The sequence below is a fragment of the Lontra canadensis genome, unplaced genomic scaffold (genome assembly GCF_010015895.1).
Source record: "Lontra canadensis isolate GAN:19392208 unplaced genomic scaffold, GSC_riverotter_1.0 scaffold11, whole genome shotgun sequence".
Lineage (NCBI taxonomy): Eukaryota > Metazoa > Chordata > Mammalia > Carnivora > Mustelidae > Lontra > Lontra canadensis.
The window spans coordinates 149416-168880 of NW_022631005.1; positions in this window are offsets into that span (position 1 = coordinate 149416).

Here is a 19465-nt window from a genome sequence, read left to right on the forward strand (position 1 = left end):
GATTTTGGAAGCTTTCCTTTCTCTTCTATTTTTTTTTTTTTTCAAATAGTTTCAGAAGAATAGAATTCTCGAATTTTCTTTAAAGAATAAAATTCTTGGGGTGTCTGGGTAGCTTAGTGGGTTAAGCCTCTGCCTTCAGCTCAGGTCATGATCTTGGGGCCCTGAGATTGAGCCCCATATCAGGCTCTCTTTTCAGCAGAGGGCCCGCTTACTCCCCACCCCCGCCTTTCTGCCTGCCTCTCTGCCTACTTGTGATTTCTCTATCAAAAAAATAAAATCTTAAAAAAAAAAAAAGAATAAAATTTTTTAAATTTTGGTAGAGGGGCTCCTGAGTGCCTCAGTTGGTTAAACATCCCACTCATGATTTTGGCTCAGGTCATGATCTCAGCGTTGTGAGATCAAGCCCTGCCTCAGGCTCTGTACTGGAGTGAGCCTGCTTAAGATTCTCTGTCTCCCTCTCCCTCTTCCCCAAACCACTCCACCCAAATAAATAAATAAATAATACATGTTTGGTAGAATTCACCAGTGAAGCTATCTGGTCCTGGACTTTTGTTTCTTGGGAGTTTTTTGATTACTGATTCAATTTCATTGATAGTAATCTGTCTGTTCAAATTTCCTGTTTATTCCTGAATCAGTTTTGGGAAGTTATATGTTTCTAGGAATTTATCCATTTCTTCTAGGTTGGCCAATTTGTTGATATATAATTTTTCATAATATTTTCTTATAATCCTTTTGTATCTCTGTGGTGTCAGTTGTTATTACTCCTCTCTCATTTCTGATGTTGTTTACTTGGGTGGGCTGACTGACTTGCTTCCTTTCGTGCTTGCTTCCTTTCTTCCTTCCTGATGAGTCTGTTTACAGGTTTATCAATTTTGTTGATCTTTTTAAAGAACCAGCTCCTGGTTTCATCAGTCTTCTCTCTCTTTCTCTCTCTTTTTAGTTTCTATTTCATTTATTTCTGCTCTAATCTAATTACCTTTCTTCTACTGGTTTGGGGTTTTGTTTGTTCTTCTTTCTCTATCTTCATTAGGTATAAGTTTCAGTTATTTATTTGAGATTTTTCTTGCTTCTTGAGGTAGGTTTGCATTGCTGCAAACTTCCCTCTTAGGACAGCTTTTATTGTAACCCAAAGATTTTGGACTGTTGTGTTTTCATTTTTATTTGTCTCCACATATTTTTTGATTTCCTCTCTTATTTCTTGGTTGACCCATTCATTGTTTGGTAGCATGTTATTTAACCTCCGTGTATTTGTGTTCTTTGCAGATTTTTTCTTGTGGTTGATTTCTAGTTTCATAGTGTTGTGGTCAGAAAAGATGCACGGTATGACTTCAGTCTTTTTGAACTTGTTTGTATTGGTTTTGTCACCTAAGATATGATCTATTCTGGAGAATATTCCATGTACACTTGAAAAGAATGTGTGTCCCACTGTTTTATGATGGAATATTCTGAATATATCTGTTAAATCCTCCTGGTCCAAAGTCACTGTTTTTTTAATTGATTTTTTGTCCGGATGATTGGTTTAAGTGGGGCGGTAAAGTCCTGCACTGTTATTCCGTTACTGTCAATTACATCCAGTATGTTTGTTTTTAGCTGCTTTATGTATTTGGGTGTTCCCATGTTTGGTGCATAAATATTTACAATTGTTATACCTTCTTATTGGGTATAACAATTTTATTTTATGACTATGACTATGACTATGTAGTGTTCTTCTTTGTCTCTTGTTACAGTCTTTGTTTTAAACTCTATTTTGTCCAATGTAAGTATTCCTACCCTGACTTCCTTTTCACTTCCATTTGCATGATAAATGGTTTTTCCATTCCTTCACTTTTTTTATTTCTTTTTATTCATTCATTCATTCATTCATTCTTCCAAATTTTTATTTCAATTCTAGTTAGTTGACATATAGTGTAATATTGTTTTCAAGAGTAGAACTTGGTGATTCATCACTTAGATACAACACCCAGGGCTCAACACAAAAAGTGCCCTCCTTAATACCCTTCACCCACTTAGCCCATTTCTTCACTTGCAATCTGCATGTATCTTTGGGTTTGAAATGAGTCTCTTGTAGGCATCATATAGATGGGTCTTGTTTTTTTATCCATTTGTATGTCTTTTGACTGGAGCAGTTAGTCCATTTACATTTAAAGTAATGATTGATCGGTATGTACTTATTGCCATTGTGTTACTTGTTCTATGGTTGTTTTTATAGGTCTTCTCTGCTCTTTCTTCTCTTGTTCTCTTCTCTCGTAGTTTGCTGGCTTTCATTAGTGATATACTTGGTTTCCTTTCTATTTTTTGCATATCTATTACTGGTTTTTGATTTGGGCTACCATCAGGTTTATTTGTAACATCTTGTGCCTATAGCAGTCTATATTAAGTTGATGGTTGTTTAAGTTTGAACCCATTCTAAAAGCACTAACTTTTTATTTTTCTCCCCACCATTTTTGGATATATGATGTCATAATTTTCATTCTTTTATTTTGTGATTCCCTTGACTGATTTTTTATAGATATACTTAATTTTATAGATATACTTTTGTGCTTCCTACTTTTCCTACTCCTGCTTATGGTCTTTCCTTTCTACTCACAGAGTCCTCTTTAACATTTCTTGTAAGGCTGATTTAGTGCTTGTGAATTCCTTTAACTTTTGCTTACCTGGGAAACTCTTTATCTCTACCTCTACCCTGAATGATAGCCTTGCTGGATAGAGTATTCTCGGCTGCAGGGTTTTTTGGTGTTTTGTTTGTTTGTCATGCTACTCTCTTCTGGCCTGCAAAATTTCTACTGAAAAATCAGCTGATAACATTATTGGGTTTTCCCTTACGTGACTGTTTTCTTTTCTCTTACTGCTTTTCTTAAAAATATATATTTTATTTATTTTCTTTAAGATTTTTTTTAAAGATTTTATTCATTTATTTGACAGACATAGATCACAAGTAGGCAGAGAGGCAGGCAGAGAGAGAGGAAGGGAAGCGGGCTCTCTGATGAGCAGAGAGCCTGATGCAGGGCTTGATCCCAGGACCCTGGGACCATGACCTGAGCCAAAGGCAGAGGCTTTAACCCACTGAGCCACCCAGGTGCCCTTATTTATTTATTTGACAGAGAGACAGAGAGAGAGCACAAGTAGGCAGAGTGGCAGGCAGAGGGAGAGGGAGAAGTAGGCTCTCTGCTGAGCAGGGAGCCTGATGTGGGGCTCAATCTCAGGATGATGAGATCATGACCTGAGCCAAAAGGAGCCATTTACCAACTGAGCCACCCAGGTGCCCCTCTCTTACTGCTTTTAAAATTCTCTCTTTATTAGTACTTTTTAAACTTTTCTTTGTTTTGGTGTGGATCTCCTTGGGTTGATTTTGTTGTCTCCTGTCTCTAGATTTCTTTTTTCTTCCCCAGATTTGAGAAGTTTTCAACTGTTATTTCTTCAAATAAATTTTCTGCCCTCTTTTCTCTCTCTTCTTCTGGGATCCCTGTAATGTGAATGTTATTATGCTTGATGACATCACTGAGTACTCTTAATCTATTTTTATTAATAGTATTCATTTTTCTCTCTCCTGTTCAGCTTGATTGCTTTCTATTACTCTGTTCTCCAGGTCATTGATCTGGTCTTCTGCTTCCTCTGGTCTGCTATTCTTTCTAGTGTATTTTTAAATTTCAGTTATTGAGTTATTCATCTCTGATTGGTTCTTTTTTATGTTTTCTGTCTCTTTGTTGAAGGTCTCACTGAGGTCTTCCATTCTTTTATCAAGTCCAGTAAGTATCTTTATGATCATTAATTTAAATTATCTATCTGGGGCACCAGCCTGGATCAGTTGGAAAAGCATGCAACTCTTGATCTCAGGGTTGTAAGTTCAAGCCCCATATTGGGTGTAGAGATTACTTAAAAATAAAATCTTAAAAAGAGGGATGCCTGGGTGGCTCAGTTGGTTAAGCGGCTGCCTTCGGCTCAGGTCATGATCCCAGCGTCCTGGGATCAAGTCCCACATCGGGCTCCTTGCTCGGCGGGGAGCCTGCTTCTCCCTCTGCCTCTGTCTGCCTGTGCTCGCTCGCTCTCTCTCCCTCTGTCTCTGACAAATAAATAAATAACATCTTAAAAAAAAAATCTTAAAAAGAAATTATCAGGAATATTAGTTGTCTGCATTTGAGACTTGCTGTGATTTTGTCCTATTCTTTCATTTGGGACATATTCCTCTGTTTCCTCATTTTGTCTAACTCTCTGTGTCTGTTTCTGTGTTTGGAAAGTCAGCTGTGTCTCCTGCTCTTGAAAGTAGTGGCCTTATGAAAAAGAGGTCCTGTGGTGCCCTGCAGTACAATGTCTAGTGAACCTGTCACTTCAGGGGTTTCTCCATGTGTGTTGTGTGCATCTTAACATGTGGCTGACTTGTATTTGCCTTCAGTCCAGTTGTCTGTGATGACTCTCTGACTGTTGTGGATAGGGTTTGGTCCCTGTGTTTTTAGTGGGCCAGTCTGGGGCCATTTTGGGCTTTAGTCAAGTCGGACCAGGTGTTTGCCAGAGATGCAGTAGCCCCAAAATGCAAGGAACTCTCCCTGTATTGTCCTCTAAGACGCTTTTGTGGGTGGGCCAGGTCTGCAAACAGATCAACTGTTGGTTCCCAGCCCACTCTTGGGGCTACAGTTTGATTGGTGTGTGTGGTTATGTTCCCCTCTGCCCAGGGCAGGAGTCACTATGGAGTGGTTCTGGCCCCTGCAAGGGCTGCTTGCACACTGCAAGCCTTGTGACACTGCTTCAGATAGGCTTTGACTAAAAGTGTATTGGAGGATGCAAGTCTGCAGGAGAACTTGGGGCAGGGCATGCAATGCCAGAAGGTCTACCTGGTGCCTGGTGGGAGGGGAACTGCATCTGCCTGGGAAAACTGCCCAGGTTGGGGTGGAGGGGACAAGTCTGCAGGAGAACATAGGTGCAGGGTGAACTATTAGCAAGCCAAGTGGAAAGTGTTGACACTCTGTTGGTTCCCGCAGGTGTCTGTGTATCTAGGCTGGGGTGTGGAGGAGGGAAATGGTGCCCATCAGCTCTTTTATTTTCAGAGAAGTCTCCAGGCATTTTCTAACTGCTGTTTTATGCTGTGTTTCCACAGGACTGTTTGTTTTGCTGCCTCTTTAAGGGTGGGCACTCAGTTTCCTATCACTTTCCTGGCTCTGCCAGAGCCAAGCTCACTGATTTTTTTTTTTTTTTAAAGATTTTGTTCGTTTATTTGACAGAGATCACAAGTAGACAGAGAGACAGGCTTTAGTCAAGTTGGACCAGGTGTTTGGTCGGCCAGGTCCCTTGGGCCTTCAAAGGCAAATGCTATGGGGATTCATCTTCCACATGCCATGCCTGGGGTGCCTGGGGTCACCGGGGTGAGGATCTGTTTCTCTCCTCTCTCCATGCCAGCAGCATCTCTCCCTTTTGTGGCCAATTACAAGAGTCCTTTTGACCCGCAACACATCTTTGCCCTTCCTGTCCTCTTCGATGTGGATTTTTCTCTACATTTAGCTGTGGAGAGTCTGTTTACCGGTCATTTTCTGGTTTATTTACACTGATGTGAGTGTTATCTAGTTGTATGCATGGGATGAGATGAGCTCAGACTCCTCCAGCTCTGCCATCTTTAAGCCTCATGCTCTTTAGTCTTCTGACTAGCTGGAATGAACATGACCCTGTTGGAAACCACATGTTGGAGGTGACTTTGCTTTCAACATCCTGGATCCTTGAATGACTTCATGGAGGAGAGTACCCACTGACCTGTCACCACCCAGCTCTATTTCGTGAGTGAAAACAAAACTTTCATCAGGTTAAGACACTGAAATTCTTGTTTTGTTTGTTTGTTTAATACAGTAGCTAGTGTTATTTGTATTAGTACAAAATTTACTCCCTTCCTTGGGGTCCTGGGGCTAAGAATAAACCCTAAAATATATAGCACTGTAGAGGAAGGCAAGAAAATTGGTATTAGAGGCTGACAAGATGAAAACCCATGTTATGTAACAGCAAATTATTTAATAAAACTGTTGTCCTCAGTTACTTGGTGAGCAAAATGTCTACTGAGCCATGGTTCTAAAAGAAGTTGGAAAACCCAAAAGTCATGCACATTGGTTCTTATTTGCTTTGCTTAGTGTGTCGCGTAAGAGTCAAGCTCAGGCAAGAATCAGCTGCTTTAAGAGGAAACATGAAAGGGAATAGAATGAGTCCAGAAATTTGGAGGTTTCTGCTTTGATACCCAAAATATAAGTGGATAACATAGAAAAAAGCCTTTGAGCAACAAAAGCCCATTAAAACTTCTTTTTAAGCAGGTAGTTTTACGATTGCAGTTTAAGGATGCTTTCTTCACACTCAAGATGGTTTTTTGTTTTTTGTTTTTCCCAGATAACTTCAAGATGGTTGCCATTAAGTTGAAGGAGAGAGGCATGGGGGTTTAGGACGCAAAGAAATAAATCTGGCTTGAGAGTTAGGTTTAATGAAGGACCTTATGCGTGCATACTGGCACATGGAAATGACTGAAGACAAATATTTCAGAAGCTCACTAAGTGTTGGGAGGAATTGTATTGCCAAAGAGTTCTTGAACCCAGACTACAAAAACTAGTGGGTTGTTCAGACATTTAAACAGTCCTTGGGTGCCCAAACATGCTACAACAGCTGCACAGGCTCCCAGAGAGGGCACTATCCCGGCTTCCCACTTCAGATATGGTCATGGACGTGAATGCACAAGCAAGACCTCCAGGGGCCCAGCAAGGAACCACAGAGAACAATAGACCAGGGAGCTCCTCCCCAGAGCAAAGTCAGGGTCTAATCAAGGAACCATAGCAGACCCTCTCAGGGCCCTCCCTCCCCTGCCCCATATCCTCTTGTCTTTCACTTCTACTCTGAAAACTCTGCCTACTGCCAACAGCTGCCCCAGGGATTGTTTTTCTGGTTGCAGGAATACATGGGACAAGCTAGAAATGTAAGAGCATTAATGGCTCCAGAAACAGCCCTCCACTGCGGTAGGTGGACAGATACCCCAGTTTCCTCACCCATCAGATGGGGCAACTGAGGCACACTCTGTGCTTGACTTAGAGTTCAGCTGTGATGGACTCCCCACTGCCCGTGGTGGAAATAGCTGGACAGCCCTCCCTTTATTGGCTTCCTTCTCTTCTCTGTCTCACTTGTCTCTTCTCTGTCTCACCTGTACCTCCCAGATAGACCCCTTACAGGCTCTGCTTCTGGGGGAACTCAAATCAAGACAGAACTTCTCCCGCTAACTGGGCAGGAGCTTCGTAATGTCTTCACAATAATGTAAATGGGTGCCTTTCCCACATTTCTACCATCTTACCAGTTCTCCTCTATAGATGAACAGTGGAAACTATAGACTAAAAAATAATTAATTAAAACTTGTTATCCTCAGTAATAAACTTATTTTTCCCCAAAATGTCTATTTAAGTAATTCAAACTTATTGTAGAAAAATTAAAAACAAATGAACAAGAACAATGTTTATCCACTATCCTTCTAACTAGAAATTTCATGGTTAGTGGGTTAGTTTTTATCTGTTCAGACTCTTTACCTGCATTCATTTATCTACTTATTTTTCCCTATCCCAAATCCTTACTTTATGTTACTTAAAGTCAAGAGTTTATTTAATTTATAGGCTTTCATGGATTAACTACTACTAAGGAAACGCTACTTTCAGGAGAATATTAATCTTTTTTCAGCTTTATTGAGGTATAATTGACAAATAAAATTATAAGATATTTTAAATATACAATGTGATGATTTTGATATACATATACTTTGTGAAATTCATTTTATATAAATATGTTTTCTGGGGCACCTGGCTGGCTCAGTCAGTGGAGTATGGGACTCTTGATCTCAGGGTTGTAAGTTCAAGCCCCACTTCAGGTGTAGGGATTACTTAAAAAAAAAAAAAAAGCTGGGGTGCCTGGGTGGCTCAATCAGTTAAGCTTCTGCCTTTGGCTCAGGTCATGATCCTGGGGGCCTAAGATCAAGCCCTGTGTTGGGCTGCCTGCTAGCAGGGAGTTCGCTTCTCCCTCTCCCTCTGTAACCCCCTGTGCTTGTGCTCTCTCTTTCAAATAAATACATAAAAAATTTTTTTTTAAGTTAATTTTTTTTTCTTGGACATTGCTATGTACCAAGCACAGTTCTAGGCATTTGAGATACATCATTAAACAGGTGAAGATTTCTGTTCCTCAAGAAAATGCATTCTAAGTTAGAGAAAATAAACAATAAACAATTACATATATGTGTGTGTATATATATATAATTTAAACATAAATTGTTTCATAACTTACCGTGAAAATGCTATGGAAAAAAGAAAGAGCAGGGTGAGGGGAATCAGGATGGCTAGAAAGGGGAACAGCATGGAAGCACAAGGTGAGGCATTTGAGCACACTTGAAGGAGGTGCAGATATCTATGGGTTGAACACTCCAGCAAGAGTGAACAGCAACAGAAGTCCCTAAGGGAAGTGGACCAGTGTACTCCTGACATTGCAAGGAGGCCAGCCCGCCCAGAGCAGAGTGACAGGAAGATGCCTAGGAGATGATGTTGGAGAGCAGCCGGGAAAGAGAGAACACAGTGCGTCTTGTAGATTTCTACTCGTGCAAGACTGGGAGCCTCTACAGGATTTTGACCAGGAGTGACGTGATCTGACGTACATCATTAAAGGATCACTCTAGCTGCTGCGGTGGCGAGAGGCTGTAGGGGGGACAAGGGAGGTGCTACTGCCATAATCCAGGGGTAGGTGGAGGCAGACCATAGTGGCTGCAGGGAGGGTGATGGGAAGTCATTGGATTTGGGAAATCTATTTTGACCCAGGGCTAAAAGGATTTCCCAAAGGATTGGATCTGGATACGAAAGAAAGAGAGGATGATGATTGCAGATGATTTGCAGGGTTCTGGCTTGAGCACTGGGAAGGATTTAGATGCGAACAAGTGGATTAAGGAAGGCTGTGGCTGGAGCAGGTTAAATGGGGAGGAGGGTCATAAGTTCCATTAGGGACACACTGAGTTTAGAATGTCTATGAGAAACCTGAGTAGGCAGTCAGATTTGTGAGTCAGGAGATTAGGGGAGAGGTCTAGGCGAGGGCAGATGGTGCTTAAGCCATGACTGGATACTGTCAAAGCAGTGAGTATAGGCAGGGAAGAGAAGAGAACTAACATTAAAAACAGGAGGAGGGCACCTGGGTGGCTCAGTCAGTTAAGCATCTGCCTTTGGCTCAGGTCATGATCTCAGGGTTCTGGGTCATGATCTCAGCCCTGCATTGGGCTCCCTGCTCAACCCGGAGTCTGCTTCTTCCTCTCCCTCGACCCCTCCCCTCCAGTCATGCTCTCTCTGTGTCTCTCAAATAAATAAATAAAATCTTAAAAAAAAAAAAAAGCTGGGAAGAAGAGGAGGAAGGCAGGAAAGCCTGAGAAAGCAGAACCAATGAGGCAGGAGATCCCAGAGGGTGGGGTCCTGGAAGCCAGAGGAAGAACTCACATAAGGAGAAGGGAGGGGCTGCTGTGTTAAATGCTGTTGGGGGAGCCCACGGCAGGAGGACAGAAATGCCTCTGGGTTTAGCAACATGGAGGCCTCTGGTGACCTTGACACATACAAAACCTGACTGGGGTAGGTTTATGAGGGGAGCAGTTGGAGTGACCTTACAGAAGGGATAACAAATGAGATGGTGAAGAAATAGAGCCAACAGAAGTTTTTGTGTTGTATGCCCTTTTTGTGGGGTAGGGGGGATGGGGAAAATAACAGCATATTTGCATGATGATCATAATGCTCCAACAGTAACAATCAAATATAGTACGGAGCTCGAAGAAAACACCCACAAAAATGTTTTCAAAATGGGGGTTTACCATATATACCTTTCCATAATTTACAATGTATATAATAAACATGTTCTTAGTCAAATAGTGTGGCTCTACATTGTTTTTTTTTTTTTTTTAAAGATTTTATTTATTTGACACAGAGAGAGCATGCACAAGTAGGGAGGGTGGCAGGGAGAGGGAGAAGCAGGCTCTTGCTGAGCAGGACCCTGGGATCATGACCTGAGCCAAAGGCAGATGCTTAACCAACTGAGCCACCCAGGAGCCCCTCTACATTGTTATTTTTAATGGCTCCAGAATATTCTGTTGTGTTTTTTTTGTTTTTTTTTTTTAAAGATTTTATTTTTTATTTATTTGACAGAGAGAGATCGCGAGTATGCAGAGAGGCAGGCAGAGAGAGGAGGAAGCAGGCTCCCTGCTGAGCAGAGAGTCCGACGCGGGGCTCGATCCCAGGACCCCGAGATCATGACCTGAGCCGAAGGCAGAGGCCTTAACCCCCTGAGCCACCCAGGCGCCCCGAATATTCTGGTTTTTGAGGGTACCATAATTTGTTTAACTGACCCTTCTCATTGGCTCTTTGGATGGTTGCCTTTTTTATTTTGACTTTTTCACTTTTGTAAACAATCATACAGGGAACATCCTTATAAATAAGTCCAATTTTCTGATTGTTGCCTTGGGATAATCTCTGAAAGTGGAAGTGCTGGGTCAACGAATGAAAATTGTATTTGATTTAATATAATTTTTAAGATTTTATTTCTTTGTTTGCCAGAGAGAAAGAGAGAGAGAGCACAAGCAGGGGGAACAGCAGGCAGGGGGAGAGGGAGAAGCAGGCTCCCCACTGAACAAGGAACCTGATGCAGAACTCGATTCCAGGACCCCGTGATCATGACCTGAGTTGAAAGCAGATGCTTACCCAAATGAGCCACCCAGGCATCCCGAATGAAACATTTTAGATAACTTTAAAGCATATCAAATAGCTCAAATTTCCATTCCAGAATGGATCGAAGTCATTTAGACTAACCCTTTATTGCGGTTACTTTGTATTATACCTATTGCATACTGTTACATTTATTTGTGTGATGATCTGAGTAGTGTCTGTCTCTCCTCTAGACAGCAGACCAATGTGTGGGGACTCAGTACCTGTTTCTGCTCACCGCTGCAGGCTCAGCTTCTGGCCCGGAACCTGCCGTTATAGTAGTCATTCAGTTGTTAGGGGCTCATGAGTGAATGACGAAATGTAAAGCCTAATTCAGTGATTAGGGTAGAAAATCGCCCTGGATAATGTCATGTGGGGGTAGAGTGAGGTGTGACTTCCAATCACCCTGAGTGCCCTGCAGGGTACCTGTTTTATAGCAATAAATGTGTTTGTCATCGACTAAATCATGCATGGATGAGGCTATCACTTTTATAAAAGTCCACCTGCTTGTGTGGCTTAATGAGTGGAATGGTAATAGATCCTCCCCAGGTCATCTTTGGAGAAAACACTGAGTTTGCATGTCTATATTTTGGTGCAGCTTTCAGGAGCCTGGCCACCTAGCCGCCAAACAAATCCTCCCTTTTCCAATGCTGAGCAATTCTTGCAGTGGCCAGCAGGTGGCAACAGTAGGCTATTTAAGTGGCGGCCGAGCAACCGAGGCCCTCTGGCTGGGACCACTGCCTGGGCTGGAGTCCTGCCTGCTGTCCCTGGGCTCTGTGGGGACCATCAACCGGAAATGCCCTGCAGGCCAGCCTGGCGGGCTCCTTCTCTGGAGGCAGGCTGCTCGGGTACATTCTCAGGGACCCTAGACCAGTGGTCTCCCCTCAGGAGTGTCAAGAAAGAGGGGTCAGTTCTCAGCCCCTGAGGGAGTCCAACTCTGTGTTTCCATGTTACAGGATTTGCATTTCCAAGGAACTCTGTGCTGGACAGCTCAAGAGCCAAAAAGCTGCATTTGAAAATCCGGACTTCTTCAGGCTCCCAGATTTTATCCAGTTCACATCAAGAGACCTGCTTCTGTCATCGTCTTAGTCTGTCTGAAATTATCAGTTTATGTTAATTTTCTTTTTCCAGCCCAGTTCAGTGCCACGCGCACAGGCTGATTTTTTTTTTTTTTTTTTTTTTTTTTTTTAGATTTATTTATTTGACAGGCAGAGCACACAAGCAGGGAGAGCAGCAGGCAGAGGGAATGGGAGAAGGAGGCTCCCCAATGAGCAGGGAGCCCCCAACACAGGGCTCAATCCCAGGATCCCAGAATCATGACCTGAGCCAAAGGCAGACACCAAACTGACTGAGCCACCCAGGCGCCCCCGGCTGATACTTTTAGCCAATCGTACTGGATCATCAGATTATGTAAATGCCTCTGAGGACCTACCAGTTTGTGGTAGGTCCTCAGAGGCATTTACGTAATCTGACCATGGTCCACTCACCATGGGTCCACCCCATCTTGCTGCTGCTTTTTTCCAGTGGAAGGGATGGATTTGCCCTCATCCACCTTTACTCTCTCCTTGGTTCCCTTGAGATTAATGATAGGAAGGAAATCTCATTTGTGGAGAACCCAGTGTGTACCAGTTCCCTGGCACAGCAACCCAGTGGGTTTCTTGTCATTGTGGCCAAGCCCACTTAGTTCATAAGTAGTGGAGCTTTCCAGAACAAGAGTCTGCTCTCTCTGATTCTAGTCACGTTGCTCCGTCTGCACACTTATAGTCCAAAGTATGCTCCAAGAAGCCCCTCGGAGGTGGCCACAAGAGAAGGGAAGGAGGGGAGAAGGTGGGAGGCTCAGTCAGTTAAGCAGCTGCCTTCGGCTCAGGTCATGATTCCAGGGTCCTCAGATGGAGCCCCACATCGGGCTCCTTGCTCAGCGCAAAGCCTGCCGCTCCCTCTCCCTCTGCCTACAGCTCGTCTTGCTTGTGGTCTCTCTGTCAAATGGATAAATAAAATCTTTAAAAATAAATAAAAGAAAAGCTTAAGAAAACAAAAGGAACGCTTACGTGAAAGATTTTATAGACATATAGAGTATAGGAAGAAATCGACATCTGAGAATCCTCTCGCAGCACGCTTCATCTTGGGATATTCTGACACCGCAGAGTCACGGCCAAGTGTGAGCTATGGCTGTGAGACAAAGCAAAGCTTGCGGGAACTGAAGCGGGACCTTGGCCCCCTGAAGTTCCGGGGTGTAGCCGCTTGACTGCTTCCATGGCAAAATTCTTCTGCAGCCGGCTTCTCGTTCTGAGACACAAGAACAACGGGTGGGATACAGATTCTAACATGTACCCCTACCCCTGCCTGGAATGAGGGGCGTGTCTTGAATTTTGTTGCACAGCTACTGGATTACAACAATTGGAAGGAAAACTAAAGAAGCCTGGGAGGCCAGGCTGAATGACAGATGAGGAACAGAGGCAGAGAAAAGAGGGAGTGGGAGAGAAGGCTCAGGCTGGGTCTCCGGAGCATGAGGGGAAACAGAAGCGGGAGAGCCCATCAGAGAACCAGGCATCAAGAGACAGGGGCGAACAGTATCTTTAAGGAGTTTGCTGGATATTTAAAACACACTCCTACCTTTGGCATTTTCTCCAGAGACAGAAAAATTTGAATTGTTTTCAATTATATTTTTCTGCAGGTCTGAACCAGTGCCAAGACTAGACCATGTAGGATCCTGGGTTTACATCGGTTATGTAAGCAAACCAGTTTTTGCTGTGATCTGGGAGAGTCAAAACCATGAATGTTTTTCAGCTTCCATTTTGTCAGCTGCTTGAGTTTCTATTCTGAGAGGTGCTAACTGTTAAACATTGTTATTCACTTGTGTTCCCTAAATAACTTTTAATTAGTTTTAATTGGGACCAAGAATGTTCTGCTGTTGACACAGTGACAGGAATTATCAAAAATAAAACTAATAAAGAACTCACTTCAGAAAAAACTTGCACTAATATTACAGTATTTCATAATGTCTATCTCAGCAGAGACACGGCTTTACATTTTTTTAAATTTCATTTTTTGATGATTTTCCTCAAAGCCACGATCATATTGGTAAAAAAGGTTACCTAAACATTATTTTTCACCTTGCATTTGCGTGCATTTTTCACCATGGAACTTTTCTGTTGTTTTTCAGTGGAATGAATGCACTGGTGCAAGAAATGTGATCAGATCAGTAACTGTATGTAGCCTTCGAAACCTTGTGTTTTGCTGGATTGTGACTATATTTATTACTCAGTGAAAAATGGGGAGCAATAATCCTTTCACCTTAAAAATTGCCAAAGAAGGGGCACCTGGGTAGCACAGTGAATTAAGTGTCTGAATCTTGGTTTTGGTTCCAGTTGTGATCTCAGGGTCTTGAGATGGAGCCCCATGTCAGGCTTCACACTCAACAGGGAATCTGCTTGAGATTCTCTCTCTCTCTCTCTCCCCCCTCCCTCTCTCTGCTCCTCCCCCTGCTTGTGCACTCTCTCTCTCTCTGTCAAATAAATACATCTTTTAATAAAATAAAATAAAAGTTGCCAAAGAGAAGTTTGTCATGCCTCTCGGAATATCGTAAGGCAGACAATATAAGGAATTCAAAAATAGCGTTGGAGTTTTTCAATCAGATCTTCTCTCTTCCCTCAATTGTCCCCTAATCACTGGGGCACGATTCTAACAAAGCTTCAGACATCCCTTTGTCTAAAAAGCGGCCCACTATCAAAGAGCTAGTAATCTTGGGGTCAGCCCTTTGTCTTTTCCAAAGTGAGTAAAACCTTCTGAGTCCTGCAGGGTAAAAATCTGGCAAAAATCAAAGAGAATTTCTGATACACCAGTGAAATACACCACGAAGCTCCTGCCTATGACACGAATCCAAACATCCTCTGGTCTAGTTCAAAAACCGATAAAGACATGAACGAGCAGGTTTCTTTAGTGAAAGCAGGCTTATGATATGGCAGTTAAATCTCCATGTGGAGTGACCGATGGTTATCTCGTTTCCAGACTCATTTTCATCATCTTCTTAAGTACTTCTTAATTTGGTTTTGGGACCATTTAGCTAATTAGACATGAGCAGCATGGGCCTTGTGTGTTCCTGCACAACAGACAGAATTATTTAGTATTCTGTAGTTCAGTGATAGACAGTTGGGATGCCCTTGAACGTTTCAGGAGTCTTACCTTATCTTTTTGTTATAGAGGCCTTGGGACAAATTAAAGCATTGGTCAGCTTCACTGCTAGCTAGCTAGACTTTTGAAGATTGGCTAGCCAAGACTGAATTCTTGTCAAGCACTGTTTTATCTGTCATACTAATTTTAAGGACGTTAGCCTGTTGCATGGCCAAGATTGGTACTGTTTAAATTGCCGACATCTATGTGTTCGTTCTATGTGCCGATCTAAGGCGTTAGTGGTTCTGCCTCATTTGTCACAATTCTGGGCACATTAGAGGGACTTCAGGGGGGTAGCTGGAGCTCCCAGATAGATATGTGCATCTGTCTGGAACTTCAATTTTACTTGAAGACTTGGAGGAAAAAAAATTTTAATTTAACCATTTATTTAATGTGCTGCCAATTCTTTATTTAATTTGCTGTGAAGCAAACAAAATTATGCATTAGTTATGTTATGACTAAAACCCAAATGTTGACTAATACTTACAGTGATAGAATAACAACTTGTAAACCAAGAAGTGTGTCTGTTTAGCTGTCAGAACTCCAGCCAGAAGCCAGCCGGTGATGCTGAGGAAAAAACAGGTTGACATTGGTCCTGGGAGGGTGATGGCCATGACCCCACCAGGCCACCAGGTGAAGCAGGACAAAGCCTACTGCTCCCATCTCCTGTCTATGTCCTCTGTGGTTAGACAGGAACTCGAAGGACTATGGGAAGAAGGAAAAGGAAACCTCTAATTCGAGGGAACGGGACCTATCCTGTTAGGTGAGATCCTGAAAAACCTGAACCAGCTGAACGTGGGCGGAGCCATTAAGGAAGTTTCCTCCTCCCTCAGCAAAGACTGCACTGGGCAAGAGCTCTCTGAGGTACAAAGACCTGGCCTGGCCATGGCACCTCCCACCTCCCAGTGCCTGAGCCTTTACCCTTAATAAAGACCAGGCTTTAGCACCCCGTCAGTGGACCTCCTGCTCCTCCCCAGCCTGGCTACTGTGGGCAACGCAGCCTTGCTCAGGTCCAGTCCTAGCCATGAGCGAGCTCCCGCCATTGGACTGGTCCAGGCTTTGAGTGCCTGTCTTCATGTGGCCCTATCCCAGGACTGCAGACTGGGTCCAACCAATGAAGAATTTAAAGCAGGATTTTTCTGTGAAAATAAATACAAATGCAAAATTCACGTGGGTGTCTTAAGCTACAAGAGCTCAGCGGTGATAAATGCTGTCACTGTGTCTTTGAGCAGTTCCTCGGCTCCCTGGGGATGTGTTCACCCTCCTCTGCCATTGGAGTGTCACCGGGAGACAGGTTGGAGAAGCCCCGCTCTGAGAAACGTCACTACCGGGTGAAGGAGCCAGCCCATGTGTGACGTCCTCCCTCAGAATGGGAGACAGCGCTCTTCAGAGGGCACGTGGACATTCCATACAGTTCCAGACACCTGGCCTCCTAACTGAACGGGATGCAATGCCTTTATCCCCCCTTCCTATCCATGCAAAATGTCCGAGGAATAAAACCAGTTCTGTTTCTTAATGGGCTCATACAATGTGCCAATTTTGTACAGACTGCTTTTTTCTATTTCTTTGCAAAATTGTTTTCAGAAGCATTTAAAATTATTTATGTTGCCTGTTTTTCATTTCAAGAAAGATGCTGGGGATACTGAGCTCAGAGGGCATGAGGTGGGGTCTGGGGACTTCCCAGCTTCCAACGTCATGCTTGTACCGCTGCCCCCGCGCCCTCGGCTCTATGCTCCTCCTGGTCCCTGCAGACTTGGAGGAGCCTTTCTGAGCATGACGCCCTCACTCTGGAGGGTTCTGTGGATCATAGGGAGGAGGCCCTCCTTGTCCTAGACAAACAACAGCCGTCCCATTACCTGGCCTTTTCTTTACTCCTGCCCCGAGAGCTTTCAGGATACATCTTGAGTGGGAAGAAATGTACCATAAGGGGTCCCTAATTTGAGATCTGACTGTGACAGCCTGGTTCCAGCCAGGCCAGTTCTAGGTCTAATTCAATGAATTCTGAGTTAAGTTTGAAGGATCTGACCCTTCCCAGATAGTCCCTCAAGCTCTGCCTCTTAAAAAGAAAATTTCCCAGAGACCAGTCCTTGGCATGTGTTCCCTAGAGAGTAACTGGCAAGTTCGGAGGCTTGTTCTGTATCTGCTTCTATTCGGGCAGTTAAGTAGTGTGTTGCTTAGGAGGCTCCTGTGCGTTTGTTAGAACTGACACCTTGAGAGCGTGTTTGCGGGGTCCTGGCTCTGAGGCCAACACCCCCGCCTCCCAGTCGCACAGGGCTTACGTGTCCCTTTTGCCCTAAACCAGAGCCTTCTCTCGTACCGTATGCATGAGCCCCAATACCTTGCAGATGGAAATTCATCCCTGACATGAAGAGAGACCGTCTGCCACCTCCCACATGGCTTAGGGAGGGCAAAGAAAGATTCAGAGGACATAAGCTAAGAAAGTGAGAACAAGGGAATCCAGTTGGGTTAATTCTAAGGGACACATCAGGGAGTTTCCTGGGAGTGTGGCATGAATCACTAATATGGGACTTGGTATCGGGGAAAATAACCCATGCCTTTAAGGAGGAGGGCTGAAAGAAAAAGCTGGCTGCCTAGGGGTGGGAGTGGGTGCGTATGGGTGTGGTGTGGGGGCTGAAGATGTGGTGAGGGTAGGGAGCTGGAGGGACCAAGTAAATGGGGACTGAGGAGAAAACTCAGAGAGCCAGGCAGTGCCGGCTCTCCAAAGACCTGTGACATCCCATGTCTATCGTGTCCTGCATTTTCTCCCACTTCAAATAAAGTAACTCTTCCCCTGGAGGAGAACGGGATGCGTGCCTGCCCTTTTGCTCTCTGGGCCACCCCCAGGGAGAAGGAGGCGAGGACAACTTGCTTGCAGGCACAGATTCTCATGTTTGAGTTTTAAAGCTCAGTTTCCTCACCCCAAAATTACACGTGGCATGTTCATGGCGTGCCTTTGTGCTCTCTGAATTGGCCCTTCCGAAGCCAGGCTCTTCTCCAAAAATCCACTCTGGCAGATCAAGGGAGGGCCCAACGCTCCCCCAGCTAATGATAAAATTCCGAAGCGCAGCTCTCCCAGCATCACCCAGAAAGAGCCCAGAACTGGCCGTCTGGCTCTGACAATGGCAGCATATGTCCCCACACAGGCCGCGCACCTTGTCTGAGCAACAGCTCTGTCCCCGGCCAGCAGAAGGACTCGCTTGGCCTGGCCTGGGCAGATGGTGCCCGGTCCGCCATGCCGCCCAGGCACTTCTCCATTGTCGCTGGCCGGCTGCTTGGCGGCCCAGCCCACTCCCAGCCCCCCGCACCCCCGCCCACGGCCCCGGAGCCACAGCCTTGCCCCTTGCCCCAGTGACAGGGCTGTGGTTTGCCGCTTCTGACAGATTCCTCTCCGACAGGCAAGATGAAAGGCGGGAAACGTGCAGTTCCAGTTCCCACAGACGAGTGGTTTGGCCACACCGTATGGCATTTACAGTCCCGTCATGCGCTCTTGGAGGCTGACCTCAGGCCAGGGGTGCTGCTGGCCCTCCTGGAGCCCCTCCTCACCACCAGCTGACAGCCATCTTGCCCACTCTCGCCACCGCCTACAACTGAAGCCATCTCCTCAGAAGGTTGCTCCCCCAGGGACCCCCCTCCTGCCCAGAGGGCCCTGTCTCAGAGAGACCCCACTTCCTCCTCAGCCACTCCCAGGCCCTGGTGGCCTGTTTCTGAGCCATTAAGTGGAACTTTCCCTGCTTTTCCATTTCTCTGTGAACAGGAAAGTGCCTCCAGCTCTTCCAGGCAAAGGACTGGAAACCCCCAGTATTTAAAAAAAAAAAAAAAAAAAAAAAAAAAAAAAGGGAGAGATTGACCCCCCAAAACCCAAAGCAAAAGGAGAAGAAAAAAAAAAAAGGCAAGGCCTCACTGTGCTCTCTGAGTGACCGTGGCCCTTCCTGCAATCACCCCAGTCGACTAGAGGATTCTTCTATAAACACACCATCTTTCCCACAAGACATAAGTAAGCATCGCTTCCACCCACGCTCAGGATGTTAGAACATTGGAAGAATGATTTGTTCTGGACCAAAAAAAGAACTTGCAGGAAGAATTCCATTTCTCTTCCTCCAGGTGTGTGCCACGTGGCTGTGTTCTGGGGGGTAGTGGGGGCCGTAAGTGTCCGTTTCCTGGCTTTGGTGCAGTTAAGCCAAACCCTCCATCGTTTGGCAGTAGGAAGAGCATGTGCGTGTTCCATTTCCTCAGGGACGATTTTTTTAAAGTGGCTGGAACGCACCTGATCGCATCCAGCTGTGTTCCACGGGAAAGAGGCAACTGGAAAGTACAGTAAAGCCGGCTCATGTGGTGCGCAGATAGACCTTCCACTTCTTGTTCAACAGCAGCCACTGAAGACAGGTGCTCAGGGACAATAATGTCCTCCGGTGCCTTTGTCTAGGCCAGCTCGTTAAGGTAGATACCACCTCAGTGCTGACAGGACAACCCCTGCCCGTGCGTTCCAGGAGAACATAATTGACTACAAAACCTTTTTTCGATGTCACCACTGCCAGATACAAACCCAATTAGCAGCAGAGTTAACTCAGATGAATCCTGGGAAC